Source organism: Chrysemys picta, chromosome 12 (assembly GCF_011386835.1).
Source record: "Chrysemys picta bellii isolate R12L10 chromosome 12, ASM1138683v2, whole genome shotgun sequence".
NCBI classification, from domain to species: domain Eukaryota; kingdom Metazoa; phylum Chordata; order Testudines; family Emydidae; genus Chrysemys; species Chrysemys picta.
The window spans coordinates 34154396-34175934 of record NC_088802.1 but is presented as its reverse complement, the minus strand read 5'-3'; the positions used below and the strand labels follow the sequence as shown (position 1 = coordinate 34175934).

General features: G+C 48.7%; 1 protein-coding gene across 18 annotated transcripts in view; it reads right to left on the bottom strand.

Moving 5' to 3' along the window:
• Positions 1-15969, bottom strand: part of NDEL1 (nudE neurodevelopment protein 1 like 1) — a 46125-nt gene extending 30156 nt beyond the window's left edge. For 5 of the 18 annotated variants that reach the window (XR_010591854.1, XR_010591851.1, XR_010591852.1 and 2 more), the window contains exon 1: positions 14980-15108. The gene's annotated coding sequence lies outside the window, so the exon portion shown is untranslated. Of the gene's footprint in view, positions 1-8421; positions 8534-14284; positions 14495-14979; positions 15157-15819 lie in introns of those variants that run through there. The other 13 variants (XR_010591853.1, XM_008163817.4, XM_065563330.1 and 10 more) reach the window with 8 other exon arrangements.
• Between the last annotated feature and the right edge of the window lie 5570 nt (positions 15970-21539).

Sequence of the window (21539 nt, the reverse complement as noted above, 5' to 3'; positions counted from 1 at the left end):
GTTAACAGAACCGAGCACATGTTCTGACCTGTAGCTCTAGGGAACCCATTGCTGCAGCTTGGCACACATGACATGCTTGAGATCAAGAGCAAACACTTCCCCCCTCCCCCCTCCAGATACAGGATGCACAACGCTCAGCCTCTGCAGCTCCAAAGTAATTAATCTACTAAACGGCCAACAAGTGACATGCCAGGAGATTCCAGTTTGGACACAGTGGAGAGCTTGGACAAGGCATCTTATAGAAATACCTCCATCCAAAGACTCCTCCCTGCCCATTCAAATGAGCTACACCCTTGGGAACAAACACCTGAGTCATCCCTGCCAATTGCAGGGGTCCGGAATGGAACACCAGAGAGGTGAGCAGAGACCTTGAAGCTTTTATGGCTTTGTAGATTGTGCTGTGGGTGGAGGTAGGGTGGATTATTTCCTCTCACGAAAAGGCTTCACCATTTTACTGTATAACGTGTATTTACACACACACACACGCACACACACACACACACCCTCTTTCCCCTCCCTCAGAATACCCCAGCCTTCAGAGGCATACGCAGCACATGGCCAAGCTACCTTACTATCTAGAGAGACCACAGAATCTGGGATGAACTTGCTTCAAGGCATGATGGGAGGCTGACTCAGCCTATATCCTTGTAGGACCCTTGGGTGGGAAGGCTCAGAGAAGAAACGAACCTAGACCCATGACATTTGGCGGTGGGTCTGATACAGGGTGTTCTTCGTCCCCCGGCCGTATTGGGGCTCAGTGGTAGGAAGGCTATTCTGAGCCCACTGAAGAGCTCTTTCTTGGTTTCATTCCTGAATTTCACCCAGAAGTGAACTGCTCACCACTGCCAAGTATTATAATTATTATTGTTTGTTTCAGAGGTTGCTGTGGTTGGCACACCACCATCTCACAGCTTCCCGTCACAGAGTGATAGGGGGAAAAGCTCTGCATTTTTAGGGTTGCTTATACGGCTTTTGAAATGCCTAAGAACTGCCATTTGTTAACTATCCATTTTTCCAATTCCAGATGGCACGAAAAGAAGCCAAAAAGCTTGGGGGACTTCACTTATATCCCAACGAGGTAGATCTGGTTCAGCCCCGACAGAAACCTAACTACAATTTATAACTCCTGGGGCTGGTTTGTAGATGGCTTTTATTGATTCTACATTTGAACAGAGAATCGATTTTCATAAGTTAGGCATAACTTGTGCCTTCCTTCATTTGACATTTAACTATTAGATGGTTTTAAACAAAAACAAAAAAACTACCACCTACAAATAGCAGGAGAGTTCCGCAGAGAGATTGAAAGTTAGAAAACCTGGTTTCTAGTCCCAGCTCTGTTACTGACCTGCTGCTGTGTGACCTTGGGCCAGTCCTTTCGCCTCTCCCACCCTTTTTCTTGTCTATTTAGAGTGTACGCTTTTCAAAGCAGGGACGATCTTACTATGTATTTGTACAGTGTCTTATAGGTACTACCATGATACACAAATAATAAGAAGAGGCTAGTTTGTTGTAAGGCATATATATGCCAGTGCAATCATGATAACTTAAGTTAACAATCAATCAGTGCTCTGCTCTATCTATGGTTAATTCCTGGCCTTAGCAGTTACACAGGGGAGTTCAGAGCCCACTATGGCAAGCCCTTATTCGTGGACTTCAACGGGAGTTTTGCACATGGAGCATTTGCAGTATCAAGCCTTTAGAACACGTAACACTGAGGTTTTCAGAGTACAGCTGAGACAGTGCACTGGCTTCTCCCAGGGCTTTTCCCTAAAGAGGATAATCTGGAGCTGGGACATCAAAGCAGGATTCACTGTATGAATACACAGGGCAGCACCCCAGCTCAGCATTTATTGGCCGCCCCTGGGAGAACCCAAATAACTGGCCAAAACTCCACAATTGAAAATATTTCTGAATCAAGCACCATTTTGAAAATGTGCTAGTTCCTTCCAAGCCCATATTATACAAGTGAACAGGACTGAACAGCTAGTAGGAGGGAATCTCAGACTGAGACAACTGTGCTAGTTTTAACAGTTGTGACCATGTTAAAAGCTGCCAGTTCTTGGTCTATGTGTAGAAGTTATCTGAAGATACTTCTCTTTGCATTGGCCCCCTGCCTCTGAGAGGGTTAGTAATAGGACATATAACTTAGAATGTTTCAGAGTCAAATGGTGAACCCACTGCACAGCCTGAGTGAGGTTTGGTGCTGTGAAGAGCCTGGGAATACTGTCTCCTAATGGTCAGTGTGTGACAGCACTAATAAAATGAATCCCTGTGAAGCTGCTCTTCAACGAAGTCACCAGAACAGCACAGCTCACTGCATAACAGAGTACCTTTAAAACTCTTCCCTAGCCCTCTAACGTGTGACCCAGTGCTGCTATTAGTGCTCGGACTTAATACCAACCTGAAACAACACTGAGCATGGAACACAACACGGGGTTTAGAATGCAATGCCAACTTTCTGTGAGCACAGAATCCACCCTCACATGTCAATTCAAGTCAGTGATGCTTCCCTGGCAGGATAAGCTATACAAATGTGGCCACAGTACGTGAGAAAGTCAGACCCCCCCAAGCATCTGTCAGACGCAGGCATGACTCAGCCAAGGTGAGGATGCATGTAACATCTGTCATTCCTGTAGCCTCCCTGATTTGAACCACTCCTCATCCTCCCATCTAAAGCCAGATTATCATTTCTTGTGGAAAATAAAACTAACCAATGTATTTAATACCCATGAAACAGGTTATTTCTGTATGTGTTAAATAGCTTCTCCTAGGCTACCTCCATGCTAGAATCTCACTGGCTTCCCTCCCACCCACCACTTCTATCCACCAAATTATTCCAAAAGCCAGAAAATGAAACACGGAGAAGAGGCAAAGCAAGGCTCCATCTCACTGTGCACTAAGGACAGGATTTCCAGCTTGCGTATACATACTCCTAGTAGTTCTCACTGAGCTTGTACAAGTATAAATAGCAGCGTAGCTGCAGTCACACACGTAGCTACAGTGGAGGCATGGCTTAGCTGTGCCAAGTTCAAACCCACCTGAATCCCATAGGTAAACAGTCGGCATGGCTAAGCTCTGCCACCATAGCCTAAGAGACATGGCCTTCTGTTATCTAGATCTCCCTAGACATCCTGGAGAGCAGCCTGACGCTACCATCCAGGGCGATGACAGACTTCTCTTCTCTAAAATCTGTCCAAGAACGCCTGGCTTGCTCCCCCACTCTTTAAGGTGTCCCTATTGCCAGCTGGTAACCTGATGGATCAGATGCATACTTGACCAAGATAACACATGGCAAGAAGCAAAGGGCCTTTGGGATAAACAAACACCACATCATCACCCATTCTGGCTGCCAGATTCCTGAACTTCCTGAAACTTAGATTTCCCAGAGATCCCAGGATGTTGTCAGAGAGTCATTCCCTTCCTGCACTAAAGATGCTCTCCAGTTCAGAAAGCTAACGCTTCTGAGTCATGAATCAGGCCATCTGCCACTTCCACACAGACACTGGTAAAAAGGGCTCTCATCCTTCACTTTCTTGTATTGGCAGTACCTGCTGTGGCCACAGGCAGGAATACTAACTACAGACTGTTCAATAACTAACTTTAGCCTGTTGGATTCTTGATTGCTTCCCTATCATAGTTCTCAGGACGTGACCAGGAAGTGAACAGCTGGCAAGAGCTAACACATCCACATTGATTTTTTTTTTTTTTTAGTTAGTTAGTTATTAAACCATTTGAGATACAGATTACATTTCTTTGGTTGATTTATTATTGCTTTTTTTGGTCTTGAAATGGGAGCTGGAAGCATTTTCATACACAGATTGGAAGGCTGCCCACTTCCACTGTCGCTTTAGTAAGTGCACCTATATCCTTTACTGAAATACTATTTTTGCACTTAATATTCTCTGGTGAACCACAACAGATATCTTATGCCTCTTACAACAGCAGCATATGGGCTCTAACAGAAAGGACACCGCTGTCCCAAAGCTGCTGCGTCAGCATAATGGCCCTTTCTCCACCAATGCTAACCAATTCTGCTCTTTAAGTTTGGGCCAGGCAGTCTGCAGAACCTAACTAAATCCAACCTGGAAAAGATCACAATATAAAAGCCTTTGCTATTCAAATGAAGCACAGTGGAAGCCATGGTCTCCTAGCCTGATGCATCTCCCTGGAGCCTCCCAGTGAGGGAGGTGCTGGTCTATGACAAACTGGTATCTAGCTGTGACACACGTAACTTGCAGTCCTGGCAGCACAAGAATATAAGCCCAGACATTATGTATCTGAAACCAGCTAGGAGCGAGCTGATGCAAGAAGTCTCTTATCACACATCAAGTTACAATTGCCAAGGCATGCTCCATTAGCAATTGTAGCTTGATGTGTGATAAGAGACTTAACGATTCATCCTTTCCAGGCGTTCACGTTTCACCATAAGAGAATCTCAAATTAAGTGAAGCACAGCATAGAATCTACCTCTGCCAGCTCCCAAATGGCACGTGCCAAAGCACCTTCAAAGAGAAAGATAAAAGGCTCACTCAGAACCAGACCTGCAGGCATAGGAAACAAAAGCCCCACAAAAGTATAGACCTTTGAGAACAAACTAGATCCACATCCCTGGAATCCTTGAGGGCCAGACCCATTGAAAGCAGCCAGGCTGGGGTGTGGGGGAGCACACGTCCCAGGACAGAGACAGAGGCTATAAAAAGATACGCTCCTCCCTGCTAGTTTCTGTCCATCTCTCTGGAAAACTGTCTTCGAAGAAGCCAAGGGGGTTAGTGTCGATCTGTTGAGCCAACCCAGAGCTCCAGTTGGTGGTAACAACGCTGCTCTCCCTCTGCTTCCCTAATAAGAAGTAGTTTGTTTCCACTTCCTGACTGGGCACTTAATCTGGCACTTGGGAAAGGGATGCTGCAAAATGACTGGAGAGAGGAGAACGCAGTTTGCCATGCAGCCAATATTGAACTGTTTACTGTGAAGTCACAGAGATTAGATTGAGCTGGCATGGTTTCCAACACTAAGCAGACAAAAGACTCCATAGACACAACCAATGGAGTTTAGTGATGCTGGGGAATGAAAATAGGGGAAATTTATGCACTGCCCTCCCAGAACCTCCGGTACAGTATATGTCACTGGTGTAAACAATACACACAGGCCTTGTTAAAACTACAATGATGCCAGGTCTACACTACGTATTTCTGCTGGCATATTGGTCAGGAGTGTCCTTTTGCCAGCCCTAAATCGCTTATTTCACTCAGGGGTGGTAGAATAAGCTATGTCGGCTAAAGTGATTAGTTTTGCCAGTATAAGCTGCATCCACATTAGGCGTGCTTTGCCAGCGTAGTATATCAGTACAGCTCTACCGGCACAGCGATCTACAAGGTAAACTCACCAAGGTTAACCCAGGTGGAGATATTGTGCAAGACTTCGTCAAGTTTACCTCACGGTAAAACTAAAGCATCTCGTATTCCCTGTGTTTTTATCTCGGGGACAGCTCATGCATGGTAAAACCCCAAGGTAAAAAAACCACACCTTTTTTCAGCAGCGAAGAAAAGGCCTTTGTTATAGTCAAGGCTCAAACCAAGGCCAGAGGCTCATATAGATGGCAGACCTGACATGTGTGTGAGCTCCAGGAATATACTGCTTAATTACGACTGAGCCAATGATATGATGAGTGTGGTTAATAAGTACTATCAGTTCAGAACATCTACGTACGTAGCCACAGTAGATCATCAATGCACCAAACACTGAAAACAACCATCCCTTTCTGACCCTTTTTTGCCCCAGTACAATTCCTGCCTACTAGTTACACCCCAATCCAACAAACCACTGGCCCTGGCAGCAAGCTGCTCCTGGACTAAGACTCCTATACGGTGTCCCACAACCCCATTCCCCAGTCCAAATGCAGCCAGGTTTCCCAAGCAATTTGGGAACTCCCAGCTCCAGATTTTCATGTTGAATCAGCTCTTTTCTGTGCTTAGCTGTCACACTCCCAGCACAGTTCTCTCCACCTCCCATGACCTGATTAGCTTGTCAATTTCATTTGGAATTGAAAATTCCCATTAACCGCTACTGAACAGGCCCTCTTGGGGTACACGGGCAGGTGAGGATAGCTTGTCTAGCCACACCTCAGAAGGAAAGAGATGCTTGAAAGTCAAGCTATAGCCCTAGGAAATCCTCTTGTGTTGCTCTGTTACTCCTGACTAGCATATCTGGTGCAATTTGTGACACCCACACATCACACTAGGACCACTAAGCAGCAAATCAAACTACCAGGTAAGCTGAGAGGTAGGTTTGATGGCCACCAGAAGAGCCACAAAATAAATAAAAAATAATTATTTAAAAGACGGTTGATCTATCAACTAGTTGACATGAAATCTGTATAAAGCAACTATTCAAATATTGCTGCACTTCTGCAGAAATGTCCAGGGAGACAGCAGCCCATGCAGGAATGATGAATAATCCGCTTCTTACAACTGGCTTTGTTGTCAGCAGAGTTTGCTGAACAGACACTAATCAGCATTTCCTCACAATTACTGCTAATGCTGGTGTTTCCCAAACTCTGGCCTGTGGGCTCCTGGGGGTCTCTATAACCTTCAGCTGGAATGATGCCTCCCTTCCCAGGTAGACAGACATGCACTAACTCTGCATGAGCTAGTGCTCTAAAAGTAGCAGTGTGGATGTTGCGGCTCAGGCTTATCCCTCCCTCATCCCACCCCCAGTACAAGCCCACGCAACCCCCTGGGTCCGAACTCAGATGGCTAGCCCATGCCGCTGCCTGTGCCATAGCATCAACGCTTCTATCTTTAGCATGCTAGCTCATCTGGAACTAGTGCATGCCTGTGTACCCAGGCTGGAGGTTTGCTCCCAGCCACAGCGTAGGGGAACCCTGGGAATCTGCAGCGTGCTGAGAGATCACATGTTGTTGGCTTTCATTGTTTCCAATGGCTTCTATAAGCATCTAGGCTCTTAAGTGAAAGGAAGAGCCAAAGGCAATTGGAATCATCAGCCAGCCTAGCTGTCTCCCCTGGGGCCCACTGCTACATAGGTGGATGAGAAGGAGCCACCTTCAGGGACTGGAGCCATCAGTGAAACTGCAGCTGCTAGGGACCAGTAGGAGATAGGAACAAGGGCGGTATGCCCAGGGGAGAAGAGAACCAAGCATCAGGGAAAGGTACCAGACAGCAGAGAACCATGGGCAAGAGAGAGGATAAGATGAGTCAGGGTAACCAGGCTGATTGATTTTAACAAAAATTGGGCAAAATACTTTTCGCACTAATGACACCAAAAATACGCTAAACACTTCCCTAATGTCACTTCACTATGGAAGCAACTGCCATGGGCATGTTAAGTGATCAGGAATGGGAGGACAGGTGGTCCCCTCAACTGTGAATGGAAAGAAGGGCATCCAAGAGACATCTATTGAGACGTGCTCCAGCCTACTAAGTAAGCCTACAGTTGTAAGTCCAAATCCTGCAAGCCTCACTCAGGCCTTTACCTGAGTAAAGACTGCAGATTGTGGCCTTAGAGAACTGTCTCTGTCCAATCAATGAGCTCACTTGCTAATGAAAGCTTTCTTCCCCTACTACCAACCACCAGATGTCTGAACTGAACATGCTGGGGTAGAGAATTAAGGTGAAGAATGTTTGCTGAATGATTCCTAAATACAATTTTAAAAAGTGGTGGCAAGAGGTAAAATGTAATGGGAATAAGAAGAAATCTGTCTCCTTTAAACAGGTGCAAAGATGCTGAGTGCACATAAATTAGCAGCTGTTTTCAATGGATGAATTTTAAGTTCTGGAGAGGTTCCCATTTAGCTAACAGGCCAGGAAACAAGTGTGGCAGTTTAAAAAATAAATAAATCCCAAAATACTGCACTTTGATAAAGAACCTGTTATCAGTGTGCCTATTCCTGTCACACACCAATGTCAAGGGAATGACTGTAATAAAGGGAAATTGCCTTTTACAAATATATATTTAATAGCTCATAATGTTCAGCCCACACAGCCACCTCAATTCATGAGAAAAGGCTGCACAGTGAATTGGGTTCTGCTGGAAGAGTCATTTCAAAATAAGTTACTTATATGTATGAAAATCAGTGTCTGTTGATGCCACATATGAAGTGTATATGCGCTCAGATATTAATAGAGCAGCGCACATTTCATAAGTGATGCAAGTTAGGGCAGCCCTCCAGAGTTAATGTATCCTCAGAGCTGCAAAGTTTCCTCTGATTTTTCCACAGGGAGAATGAAAGCCATCCAAACTCCAGCATCAGATCTTTCCATCAATTACATGATGCAACCCTGTTGTATTTATTAAAAACCAACCTTTCTGAAACTTGGGTGCCTTAATTTAGGCCCCTAAAAATCCATATGTTGTCACCAAATTAAAGTGACCTGATTTTCACAGATCATTTGTTTTGGAACCTACCTTTAAGCACCCAAGTGTGAAACCTGAATTTTGAGGGTATGCACATCAACAGTGAACCGTGATTCCAGCAACACTTCCTGTGTCCAATCAGATCAGAACTGGATTCGGTTCCCTGCACACAGAGACAAACACAGGTAAGAGTGGCTACTCCAGCTCACCAGATTAAATCCAGCATCTTCAAATGAGCTAGTCCAGCAGGCATTGGGCTGCTCAATGGGATCAGAATTCAGGTTTATAACAGTCCATTTCTGGCTGGCAGAAGCTGAGGACACACTTTCTGTCTCACTGATACCACACATTGCTTTCCATTGACACAGCAATGAGGCACTCTCCAGCTGCAAGCATTTAGCACAAGTTGTCCAAACAATAAGACAGCTGCCCCTCAAACCCTTGTTGCAATGATGGAGAAAAAGTAGTCCAGTTTGGAGCTTTGTCTCGCCATCAGTCCAAGCCAGTGGTCACCAACCGGTTGATTGTGATCGAATGGTCGATCCTGGAGACTCTCCCAGTTGATCGCGATCTCCGGCCGCTAAAAGTCCAGCAGTGTAGCAGGGCTACTGCTAAGGCAGGCTCCCTGCCTGCCCCAGCCTCACGCTGCTCCCCGAAGCATGTCCCACAGCCCGGGGGGGTGGGGGGAGGGCAGGGTCTCCACAAGCTGCTCCTGCCTGCAAGCACTGCCCCCGCAGTTCCCATTGGCCAGAAACAGAGAATGTGGCCAATGGGAGCTGCAGTGCCTGCAGAGCCATGTGCTCGGGGAGTGCGTTGGCCCCTTCCAGGAGCGACGTAGGGCGTGGCAGGCAGGGAGCCTGCCTTAGATCTTGTCTACACTGCCACTTACAGCGCTAAAACTTTCTTTGCTCGGAGGTGTGAAAAGACACCCCCCTGAGCGACGCAAGTTTCAGCACTGTAAAGTGGCAGTGTAGATAGCGCTGGTAGCTATTCCCCTCGCGGAGGTGATTTTATTACAGCACAGGGAGAGCTCTCTCCCAGCGCTGGAGCTGCGTCTACACAGCCACGTTAAACCACTGCCGTGGGAGAGCTTTAACGTTGGCTGTGTAAACATACCCTTCGCCTCACTGTGCCGCTGCCTGGGAGCCGCCCAAGGTAAGTGCCGCCCGGTGGGAGCCTGTACCCCAATCCCCAGCTTTGAGTCCCCTCCCAGAGCCAGCACCCATACCCCCTCCTGCACCCCAAGTCCCTGCCCCAGCCCTGAGCCCCCTCCAAGAGCCAGCACCCCATATCCCCTCCTGCACCCTGTGCCCCCTGCCCCAGACCTGACCCCCCACCAAGCCAGCACCCTGTAGCCCGTCCTGCACCCCAACACTCTGCCCCAGCCCAGAGCTCCCTCCTGCACTCAAACTCCCTCCCAGACTTTGCACCCCACACCCCCTCCTACACCCCAACCTCCTGCCCAGGCCCCAGCCCAGAGCCTGCACCCCCTACCAAAGCCAAACCCCCTGCCCCAACCTGGTGAAAGCGAGTGAGGGTCGGGAAGAGCGAGTGACAGAGAGGGGAGGATGGCGTGAGTGGGGTGGGACCTTGGGGAAGGGGCAGGGTAGATCCTGGGTTATACTTAAATTCAAAAAGTGATCTTGTGTGTAAAAAGTTGGAGACCACTGGTCCAAGACATTGGGCTGCACCTTTCTCCTGGCAAATACTGGAGGCAGTTCAAACTTGTCAGTCGGGCTCCAGGGCTTGGCCTTACTCCTTCCCCACCCAAACCCCAGATTTTCTGCCTCCAGTGGTGCAAGCAGCGCAGACTCCATGACTCCCACCTTGCCTAACCACTGACATTCCAATTTTTAAAGTTTCTTGGAGGCAGCAGTGAGCCCCTTCCTCTTTGGAGATCCAACATCCCCAAGGCTTTGCTCTCCAAACAAAACTACCTGCCCAGCTCCTTCTCCATCATGGTCAAGATTAGAGGGTTCAGGGCATCTCCTCCTTAGAAATGAAAGTGGTCAGACTGGCCCTTCCAGATTTCCAGGACAGCTGAGGAAGGAGCACATCTTGATTCAATCACACATGATGACCATGGGATACATAAACTAGCAAGAGGACACAAAAAGTAATGTAGATTCTCTTCTGATTGGAGGTCACCTAGCCTTCATCAGGACAACTCACACAGAAGGGACATTGGCAAAATCATCAGCTGACAGATACCTGAGAATGGTTCCTGAACAAAGAAGTATTCCAGCTGATATCCAAGGGGCCAGACTACTCCCATGTGGACCCATCTTCATGCAATCAAAATGCAAAAACTAAGCTCATGTTCACCAGAGCAGACATCACTGGGAACAAATGCTCTGGTTCACAAATGGACACATCTCTTATGTGCCTTCCCTGTCCCCAAGTCGGCTTTTGCATCCCAAGCCAGGTTACACAGGTCTGACAACTGGCTATTGAGCAGCAACAGGTGGGATATTCTTCCAGTGTAACAGATACTCTCCAAACTCTCTATCCTCTTGAACCTCACAGGATATGGACAAAACTCTTACTGGTGTCAAGACCCAGGAAACCAAACATCCCGGTTCTGCTGGATTTCTTAGAGAACAGCCAAGACCTCCCCTCACTGCATCTCACATCTCAGAGCTAAACAGTGTCATGAACACAGGCTGATCCAAGTCTGTAGCAGCTATTAGGGATCCCCTGGGTGGTGGCAGGATATCTGTCCAAACCAACAGTCAGGCCTGTCTGCTTGGCCTGGAACCTGCACCAGAGTAACAAGCTCTCACACCATACATTCAAACAATGGCATCTAGGTGCCTGTATTTCCGATCCTTGAAGATATAGCTCCCAGTTGCAATCCCTTCAGCTAGAAGAGTCTCTAAAATATCTGCTCTTAAAAGACAGGAGCCTTACTGGGCATCCCAAAATATCTGCTCTTAAAAGACAGGAGCCTTACTGGGCATCCCAAGAGCATAAGGTAGTTCTTTTATACTCATTCACTACCCAGGAAAATTCTTCCTTCCACACATGCCAAGAGATCATTCTTCCTGAGTTTTCCCCGAAGTCTAACCAACCAGAAGAAAAACCATGAAACTGTGGCATGCTAGATGTGAGAAGACCAGCTAGGAGGATCGAGTGCAGCATCAGCAAAACATGCAGGTCCAGACTGGTCTCAGAAGGGATAGCGCCTACTCCACATGTTCTCCAGCAGCTTTCTGGGCAGAAAGACTGACGGCAACCAGGTCACTCATCAAACCCTTTATTAAAGCACTACAGGCTCGACCTCCTATCCTCCACAGCAGCATCCTTCTGCAGGAAGGGGATCCAAGTGGTAATTCCAACATTAGATTAATTCCAGGGAAGAGAACCTTCTTCTGTCTTATTCATCTCTCTCCCTGACATTTTTTTTTTTTAAACTGGTCACTACATATCTTGGACTGGGAAAGAGCTCAGGATTCAGAAGGGAAAGTTTGTTATTTAACCATTATTTCATTTCTGTGACTGATCTCTCCCCAGATCTGCCCTTCCCAAGGTAAACTCTTCAGATACGTCTAAGAGGACCTCTTCCTGGGACCATGTATATAGTTATCCCAGTTGAACAAGCATTGCCTTAAAAAGTTAAAATGTATGACAAATAGTGTTTTGATACTACTGTGGAAATAATCATCTGACGTGCAGTCAGAAGGGTCATGGCCAAGTCTGGTGCCCTGTGGACAACCCAGAACTTCCTCTGATACCTCCCAGGTGTCAAAGATGGGGAAAGATGTCAATCCCAGAAAGTTATTCAAGGAGCAATTTTTCCAGAGTCACCCCTAGAGAAGTTGGAGGCAATGGCTTGTTATGGCAAACACACCTGGGGATCTTCATTGTTTTCTAGCAAGAAACATGTGAGTTTTATTGGGGCTGTTTTATTGGGGCTAAAGGGCTGTTGAACTCCTGCTCCACACTTCTATCTGTCAATCTTTATGCAGCTAATATTTACAAGAGATAGAAAACACAGAGGTAACTGTGTACACAAGGCTGCCCAGAGGCCATCCCTTTTTGCAACAATTAAGATTTTCTGCTATAACCAGAAACTAATTTTCCAGACTACTCAGGACTCTGTTTGCCATCAAATAAACTGGACACGTTAGGCACAATTTTCACTCTATCCAAGCTGGACCATCCTATAGTTCATACTAATAATATAGTTAAAATGTTCAGATCAGAAACATCCTAGGCAACAAGTCTATTTTAGTTATGTGAGTGCAACGTAAGTACATAGCTACACAAATCAAAAGGGGAATTTTGTATTTTTTAACTGAACAGGGACAAGCTATCCTAAATTAAAGAAAAGTTTCTGAACTCCAATTTGTATCATTAACTGATCACTTGAGAAACAACTCTAACCACAACAAGTGAATACTACAACATATAAAACATTCTGCCCAGAGATGGGCACAGAAATCACTTTCATCCGTATAAAACCACAAAGATTCCTTGAGTAGCAGAGTTCAATGTGCACTGCAGAGGCAGCATGCTCAGGCGAGCAGAGGGGAGGGGGAGGAGGAAGACACAATCTCACCAGCAAACTCTGATTAAGGAACAACAGTGACAGACAGACTGCCAGAGCCCTATTTTAGGCAGACGAATGGTGGCTGGAATATGGGTGGGTGTGTATGTATAAAAGCTGTGAAGTTGCATCCTTCCTTAGGGTTTCAGCAAGGTGTTGCCTGTTCCAACCACCTTCACCTACCTGACATGAGATTTGTGATACTTAGTTTAAGCTTTTCAGGGCATCCCCTCCCGATAAAAATTCTCTCCTGAAGAATGGACTGAGCTAACTCCCAAACCTGCCCTTTTCTTGCAGTAATAGAAATAGTATTTTTAATGACTCACTGGACTAAGTGCATTTGACATCATGGGCATATTTGTGTATCCTAGCACCATCTGACAGCAAACATTTTGCAGGCCTTTCCCTTTCTCCAAACACAGCAGTGAGGATGGGTTCCAGGGCATTCTCAATAAGACAACTAGTTTTGGCAACCAATATATATATACACCTCTACCCCGATATAACACGACCCGATATAACACAAATTCGGATATAACGCAGTAAAGCAGTGCTCCGGGGGGGAGGGGGGGGGAGGGCATGGCTGCACACTCCGGCAGATCAAAGCAAGTTCGACATAATGCGGTTTCACCTATAACATGGTAAGATTTTTTGGCTCCCAAGGACATTATATATAGATATATAGACTATCCAACCCCATTACCCAGCTGCCTCCTTGACCCTAAAGTTTGCCTTCACCAAGAAAAGTAAACATGCCGAAAGTGGGTTTTTACTCATTGGTTTAGTGGACATAATGGTGACTTGGCAGCAGAGACAAATAACATTCAGCATCATAAAAGATAACCGTTGGGAAAATCTATTAGGACCAGGTTTTACCTACAACTAGCTGACACAATGCTGAATGCAACATGTCTCTATCCACACTAAGCACTCAGGCGTAGTCAGCATCACGCCCGCTACCCAGAATACTGAAATTACGTGCAAAGAGGATTATATATTCTAGTGAATATGATCCCCCTGCTCCTCCTAACCCTTGCACCATCTATGTGGACCCTGCACCTCATTTTATTCACTGCGCCTGTCAGCCCATGGGAACCCTGCACTCCATATACCCCCACTGAGACCCCATGACGCCAGCCTCCACACTCCCCATCAATAAATGGACCCTCACACTGGGACCCCATGCCCCCAGGCTCCAAACATCCCAACAGTCAATGTATCCCTACAGGAATCCCATGCCCCCACACCCTCACCAGCCATGACACCGACCTATGGGGATCCTGTGTCCCACAACCCCCCAGCTTGTGTCCCCCCCAAGCATCGCACCCACCCATGGGCGCCCCACGTCCCCCAACTTCCACACACCTCATCAGTCACCGCGCCCTACATCCCCCAGCCAGCCACTGCACCCCGCACGGGGCAGGCGGGGATGGCCCGAGACGCGGTGCCACCAGCCCCGGCGGGCCAAGGGCCGCTGCGCGCTGCTCCGGCGGGAGGCTCCGGCAGTGCCGGGTTCAGGGATCCCTGCCCAGGCCCCGCCGGTGAGTGACGACACCGTCACTAATCGCAGCCCGTAAGGGCTCCGACCCCGGCCAATGGCAGGAGGGGGCGGGACCTGCCCCGTTGTCAATTTACATCCAATCCGGTGAGGTTTGCGGAGCAGGAAACCGCGGACCCTTCCGTGGAGCCACCCGGCCTCCGTACGCCCCCGGCCAGCCCTGCCCGCGCGGCTCCTCTCCTTCAAGGCGCCGCTTTGCCCCGGCCGCCGTGTTCCCCTGCGGAGCCCTCCGACCCTCAGACACATCCCCAGACCCCCCCCGGCTTCCATGCCCGCCACAGGGAGCCTCCCTGGTAGCCCCGCTCCCCGACAGCCCCCGCCCCAACGCCCCTCCCGGCTTCCGTCCGCCCGCCGCCGCCCCTGCGCTCCCGGAGCCCCCCACTGACACACTCATCCCCAGAGCCGAAGAGCCCGCGCCCCTCCTCCCGAGCCAGCTCCGCGCGCCCCGCACTCAGGTCGGCCCCGCCCCGGAGCGGACACCGGGCCCGGAGCCCAGACTCACCCGGGCGCATCCCCTGTCACGGCAGCAGCATCTCCCCCGCCGCGTCCCCCGGCTCCGAAGCCTGCCTCATCCGGGCTCCGTGGGGGCGTGGCCGCCGCTGTGACGGCAGGCTGGGGGGCGGGGCTTGGGCCGCACATCACAGCGAGCGGCGAGGCAGCGGCCGAGACCCGCCCGTGTGGGGGCGGAGCTATGGTTGCGGTTGATACACGGGACGGGGCTAGGAGCCGGCTTCCAGCCGCCAGACCCCCACCCCCGCCCGTGAGCGCCAGTGTGCGGGGCAGGGCGCTTCGCTAGCCTGGCTCCGCCCCACGTGGCCGGCGCCGGGGCGGGGCTTGCCGTCCCCCTGCAGGGAGGTAGCCTGGGCTTGACCGCTGCGGGCTGAAGGCGGCGGGGCTGCCGTGTTTGCAGCAAACCTGGCGGGGTAACGGGGTGCTGTGCTGGGCCTGCCTTAGCGCTTGTCAGACTGTGATGCTAGGGCCCCTGCTGGCCCGATGATGAAACCCCTGGGCCCCGTCCCTGCCGAGTGTAAGGGGGCGGGATGCAAAGGGGGCAGTGTGTGGGCAGGTCCCCCTGGGACTGGGTAGCTTTGAGCTGGCCAAGGCTTTATGAGAAACCAATTAGGGGTTGCCTGGGCCGCAGCTCGCAGCCATTGGGCCTCGGTCCCCTCGGCATGGCCAGGTGCCGCCGGGATGATCTAGACTCTCAGTGGCCGGGATTCCCCAGGCCTTGTCTTGGAAGTAAACGCGCGGAAACGAGCAGTGCTTGCAGGTAGAGAGGGGGCTGCTGGGTCAGAGGGGCTCGAGGAAAGCAGGGTGATTGCCTGGCACCTGAGTACAGCACCTGGGTAGTCCTGCTCCTGTGCCCCAGGGGACTGGGTTCAAATCACCCTTCATGCTTCAGATATCAAAGCAGCAATGCGTTCCTCACAGGCAGGGCAGTGACTAATGGAGCAGCACTGCGCTCAGCGATAGCTCACAGGCAGCCCAGGGTGGCAGAGAAAGAAACTTGGCTGGGGACACTAATGAAAGGGGTATGCTCTGCAGTGTGAAAGAGCCTGGCTGTTTTACCTTCCCAGACATGCTGTCCTGCTGTGAGGGAAGCCCAGCGTGTTATCTTGAGAGTTGATAAAACAAATTCGATAGGAAAATGGCTTTTTGTCAAACAAAGGCTTTTGTAGAAGTTACTTTCAATTTTTCCCTTTTTTGATAGAAAAACCAGACATTGGTTAAAATTTTGGGGGGGTTGTTTTAAAAAATTACCAAAAACTGCCTTTTGTCAACCCTCCCTTTTCCCTCTCTCTCCCCCCCCCCCCCCTTATTTTTTTAAAGGAAACTTTAACAAAAAATATTTTTAGTTTTCCTGTGAAAAATAATTGGCAGTTTGGTAAATCCCCATGTAGGATTAACCACGTGAGAACTCCAAGGGGAATCATCAGTGCTCATAGAAAAACAGAAGAACAGGAGTACTTGTGGCACCTTAGAGACTAACAAATTTTTAGTCTGTATCCACAAAAAGAAGAACAGGAGTACCACAAGTACTTGTGGTACTCCTGTTCTTCTTTTTGCGGATACAGACTAACACGGCTGCTACTCTGAAACCTGTCATAGAAAAACAGCAGATCTGTGCCATTCCCTGGTAACTATGCTCAACTTTAGTGACATGCTTCATTCTCCCCCTGCGCTTGCATTTTTAAGATGCATATTTTTATGGTACATTTGGAGGGAACTAAGGGATTTATGAGAGCAAAAGGTCACAACTATGACCCTCATCCCCACCGTCATCCTGCTCTTCAGCTGGGATCTCATGAGAAGGATCCTCTGCATTTCTCCTCCTATCTCTCCCCCCTCCCCCCATGCACACAGTTATAAATTGTAGTTTTGTTATAAGAGACTTCTTGCATCAGCTTGCTCCTAGCTGTGTTCCCAATATTGGATTCCCTTCTGTTCTGACCTCCTCCTAGTATCATTCATGTCCCCAGCTGCCATCCTACTGGTGGGTGAGTGAGATGCCCCAGTCACCCTGTGAAAGCAGCAGGCGGTGAAAGGGGCCATGTCTAGAGTAGCAGAAAAGAAGTTGCCAGACTATAGAACTACAGAGGATATGAGATTGTAGCAAAGAATCATAGAATATCAGGGTTGAAAGGGTTTCTAGTCCAACCCCCTGCTCAAAGCAGGACCAATCCCCAACTAAATCATCCCAGCCAGGGCTTTGTCAAGCCTGACCTTAAAAACCTCTAAGGAAGGAGATTCCACCACTCCCTAGATAACCCATTCCAGTGCTTCACCACCCTCCTAGTGAAAAAGTTTTTCCTAATATCCAACCTAAACCTCCCCCACTGCAACTTGAGACCATTATTCCTTGTTCTGTCATCTGCTACCACTGAGAACAGTCTAGATCCATCCTCTTTGGAACCCCCTTTCAGGTAGTTGAAAGCAGCTATCAAATACCCCCTCATTCTTCTCTTCTGCAGACTAAACAATCCCAGTTCCCCTAGCCTTTCCACATAAATCATGTGCTCCAGCCCCCTAATCATTTTTTTTGCCCTCCGCTGGCCTCCCCAATTTTTCCACTTCCTTCTTGTAGTGTGGGGCCCAAAACTGGACACGGTACTCCAGATAAGGCCTCACCAATGTCAAATAGAGGGGAAAGATCACGTCCCTCGATCTGCTAGCAATGCCCCAACTTATACAGCCCAAAATGCCGTTAGCCTTCTTGGCAACAAGGGCACACTGTTGACTCATATCCAGCTTCTTGTCCACTGTAACCCCTAGGTCCTTAGCCATAAGGGAGTGTGCAATTGGGCCAAATGCAGTATCGTGCCCAGAGTAGGATCTGTGGCCAGTCTGGAATCCTATTGACTCAGTAAATGTAACCAAAAAGGAACTGTTTTTCTCGGAGGCCAAGCTTCAGTCGCTCTATGAAAGGGGAAGCGGGGGACAGGAAATGTGGTTAAAGTCAGGAAACAGAGCAGCTGACAGTCGCCTATGTGTTTCAGGTCTTCCCCACTGTTTCAGTTGAAACCCTGTGACGATCACATTGCTCATCTTGGGTGTTTGTCACTAGGAAAGTTAGTGCCTGGTCAATATCTGAAAGTTCAGATGCTTGGTCTGGGGAAAACCAGTGAAAACAGAGGAGGGTAGTAGGAGTGAGGCACTGAGATATCTTGGTGATGAGCCTGGTATAAGAATTTAGCTGGCAGATTACATAGACAAGCCAGATCCCTGTTTTGTTGGATTGTCCCAGCATCTCTGCTAGTTATAGTGGAACTGCTGATTGGGTCCTGTCTCAGTAGTTCAGCTGCCCTTACTCCTTGCATGCTCTGGGATTCAAACTCTGCTTTTGGACACAGCATAGAGAAGCCCCAGGACCCCAAAAGAGCTGGCTGTTCTTAAAGTCATGATAAAATAAGGGAATGGAGGCTGCCATGGGGAGGAAGTGTTGAAGGAAAGCAGAAAAATTCAGTTGACATTTGACATCATGACAAAATGGGCATTTACTGCAAGTGCAGTATTGAGACTCACTGTGACACGTGTGGAATCTTCTATATCTAGACTAGCAAATCCAGCTAATAACTACAATAAATCAGCCTGCTCCAGCTGGGAAATGTTGACTGTTTTTTAGTCATGCTTCCTGTTCTTAGTAAGAGTGGGGTGAGGTCACCAGCAGACCCCAGCCCCAGTGTCACTCCCTGACCCTCCCAAGTTTTCTGAGCTGCCAAACCTGCCTGCATTCCCACCAGCCCAGTAGCTGCCAGCCCTTTCCCAGGGCTTTTCTTATGCACTTGGTTTGACACCATCAAGTTGCACAATAGGTAATCTGTGTAACGGCTTGGTCTTGCCATCACCCTCATTCTCCTTCCCACCTACTGTCACACTCACTTGTGTCTTGTTTCAAATTAGACGGTAGGCCAGTGTTTCCCAAACGGTGGGTCCCAGGAAGGTTGTCACATCCAGGGCCTGCTTAACCCATCCCTGGGACCTGGCTTAGGCAAACATTCTCTTCTTCCAGCCCAATGTGAAGGGAAGGTCCCAGGGTGGGGGTGGTATGGCAGGGAGCAGGTTGAAAAGTGAGTCTGCCTCGCACTCACCCTTCATTGGCACCTCCTAGTACAACACCTGGAGTAGGGGAGCCGGGCCCAGCCCCATAGGACAGGAGCTGCTGCTGTGGGGTGAGCTCAGTCTCCATCCCATCCCCCAGAGCCTCCCCTATGTACCGAGCCAGGATTAGGGGCAGAGGCTGCATATATGCAATGGTGGGTCGTAAAAAAAGATAAAACCCGGTTTGTGGGATGCCTTAGTGAAAAGTTTGGGAACCACTGGTCTGGGCTCCTCAGGGTTGGTGTGGGTTCGTACAGCACAATGGAGCCTTGGCCCTCTCAGAGCTACCACAATATAAATTGTGGGTCAGATCCTCAGTGGCATTGCTGCTTTGACTTCAACAGAGCCACAGTGGTTTATCCAGCTGAGGATCTGGCTTAATATACACCCCAGGACAACTTCCTATGGACTTCTGTATGACTCACTTATCTGCTCTGTGCTCCAGTTCCCTCCTCTGTGACATGCAGAAGATAGTTACCTGCCTTGCTTGGCTGCTAGAAGGCTTAATTCATGTTTTGCAAAGAGCTATGAGAAGGGCTACGCGTGGTTTCACTGTCATTCCTGCTGCACAGCCCCCTGCCGGCACCCCAACTCCAACCACCCTCTTGCCAAGTCCTTCCCCACAACCTCTACAGTTAGAGAAATTACAATATAGTGACATGGTTTTGTGTGCTAACATCTAGTCCCTTTCTACCCCTTCTCTAACGTGCCTCACCCTTCTCCCTATTCCGCCATTAGTCTTCTGTCTTCGTCCCCCAAGTCCCACTTTCTACCTTAGATTGCTATACAGCCCCATGTCCGGGGTATCTGAGCACCTCACAAGCTTTGACATATTGGTCTTCACAGCACCCCTGGGTGATGGGGAACTGAGCCACCGAGAGACTAGGGCCTGGATCCACAATGGGACTTAGGCCTTGCGATGGTCAGCTTTGCGGCACCTAGAACTTCACAGGAACGACACTGTAATCCACAAAGCTGTTAGGCCCTCAGACTCTCTCTCTCCAATGCATGGGGAGAGACAGGCACCTCAGAATGGGATCCACAAAAGCCAGTACGCTAGGTAGGGAGCTACCTCAGCCAATCAGTGGGGGATGCCAACAACAGGGATGAGCTAAACTCTGCCCTCCCCTGGAGTTTGGCACCTAAGTCAGGCTGCAGGTAGGTGCCTGTTGTGACAGGTTCCCCCTGGGGTGCCACCTGGAACTGGGGTACCACTGAGCCCTCTGACCCACCAGCCTGGGCTCCCTCTCACATTGTGCTGCTCTGACAAGCTACAGACCTGCTCCTGTTTCTAACTCCCTCCAGTATTCTCACAGGTAGGGGGACACCCAGCTGCAGTTACATACAGGCTCTCTGACCAACCACTGCATGAACCAACATGGAGAGACTACAGCCAAAATAACCACCAGTTTCCCAGCCTAGGACCCTCCCCCCACTGGACTATAAACCCAAAATTATACTGTCTTGCATTGCACAGGGAACTGTACAACATAAGCTCACAGAGTTTGCCCCTCCCTCAGTGTGGAGAGGAAATGCACCAGCCCCCTGAGCTAAGATTCCTAAGCACTTCACTCCAAACATACTGGTTTAGATTAAAACATAAAATAAGTTTATTAATTACAAAAAGATAGACTTTAAGTCATTATAAGTGATAGCAAACAAATCAAAGCAGATCACCTAGTAAATAAAAAAACCCACAAACTCAGCCCAAGATACTAGAAAGATAGAATATGAATTAACAAATTCTCACCCTGGCTGATGATACAAGCAGGCTGCAGATTGTTAAAGCACAAGCTACGCTTGCTTTGCAGCTTGGAATCCCCAGGTTTTCTTGCACAGGCTAGAAATCCCTTTAGCCTGAGTCCAGCACTTCCCCCAGTTCAGTCTTTGTTCCTGAGGTGTTTTCAGAAGTCCTCTTGTGTGGGAAGTGAAAAACAACCAATGATGTCACTCCCTGCCTTATATAGCTTTATCATATGGTGGGAACCCTTTGTCCCAAACTCAGTTTGTGGAAAAACACTGACATCCCAAGATGGAGTCCAGAGTCATGTGGCCTGGTTATGTGGTGAAGTCATGTGGTCTGGCTTCTTCATTGTTGTACCAGGAAGGCTAGTTGAGGATGTCATCTAAAGTAAGCACTACTTTGAAATACAGATACATAGTCAATATTCCTAACTTTAGATACAAAAATGATACATGCACACAAATAGGATAATCATATTCAGCAAATCATAACTTTTCCAATGACATCTCACATGATCCATCTTGTACCAAATCCATCATAATTATGCCATAATCATATCATAATATCACTATTAAAAATAATGGGTGCAGTGTCACACCTATATCTTGTAGCGATCCACGACTGGGAACCCCTATCCTGGAGTTAGGCAGCTGCCTTACTCCTCACGTAGCAGTGGGGAGAGGGGGAGAAGGTGGACCCCACTGTGTAACTTTTAGCCC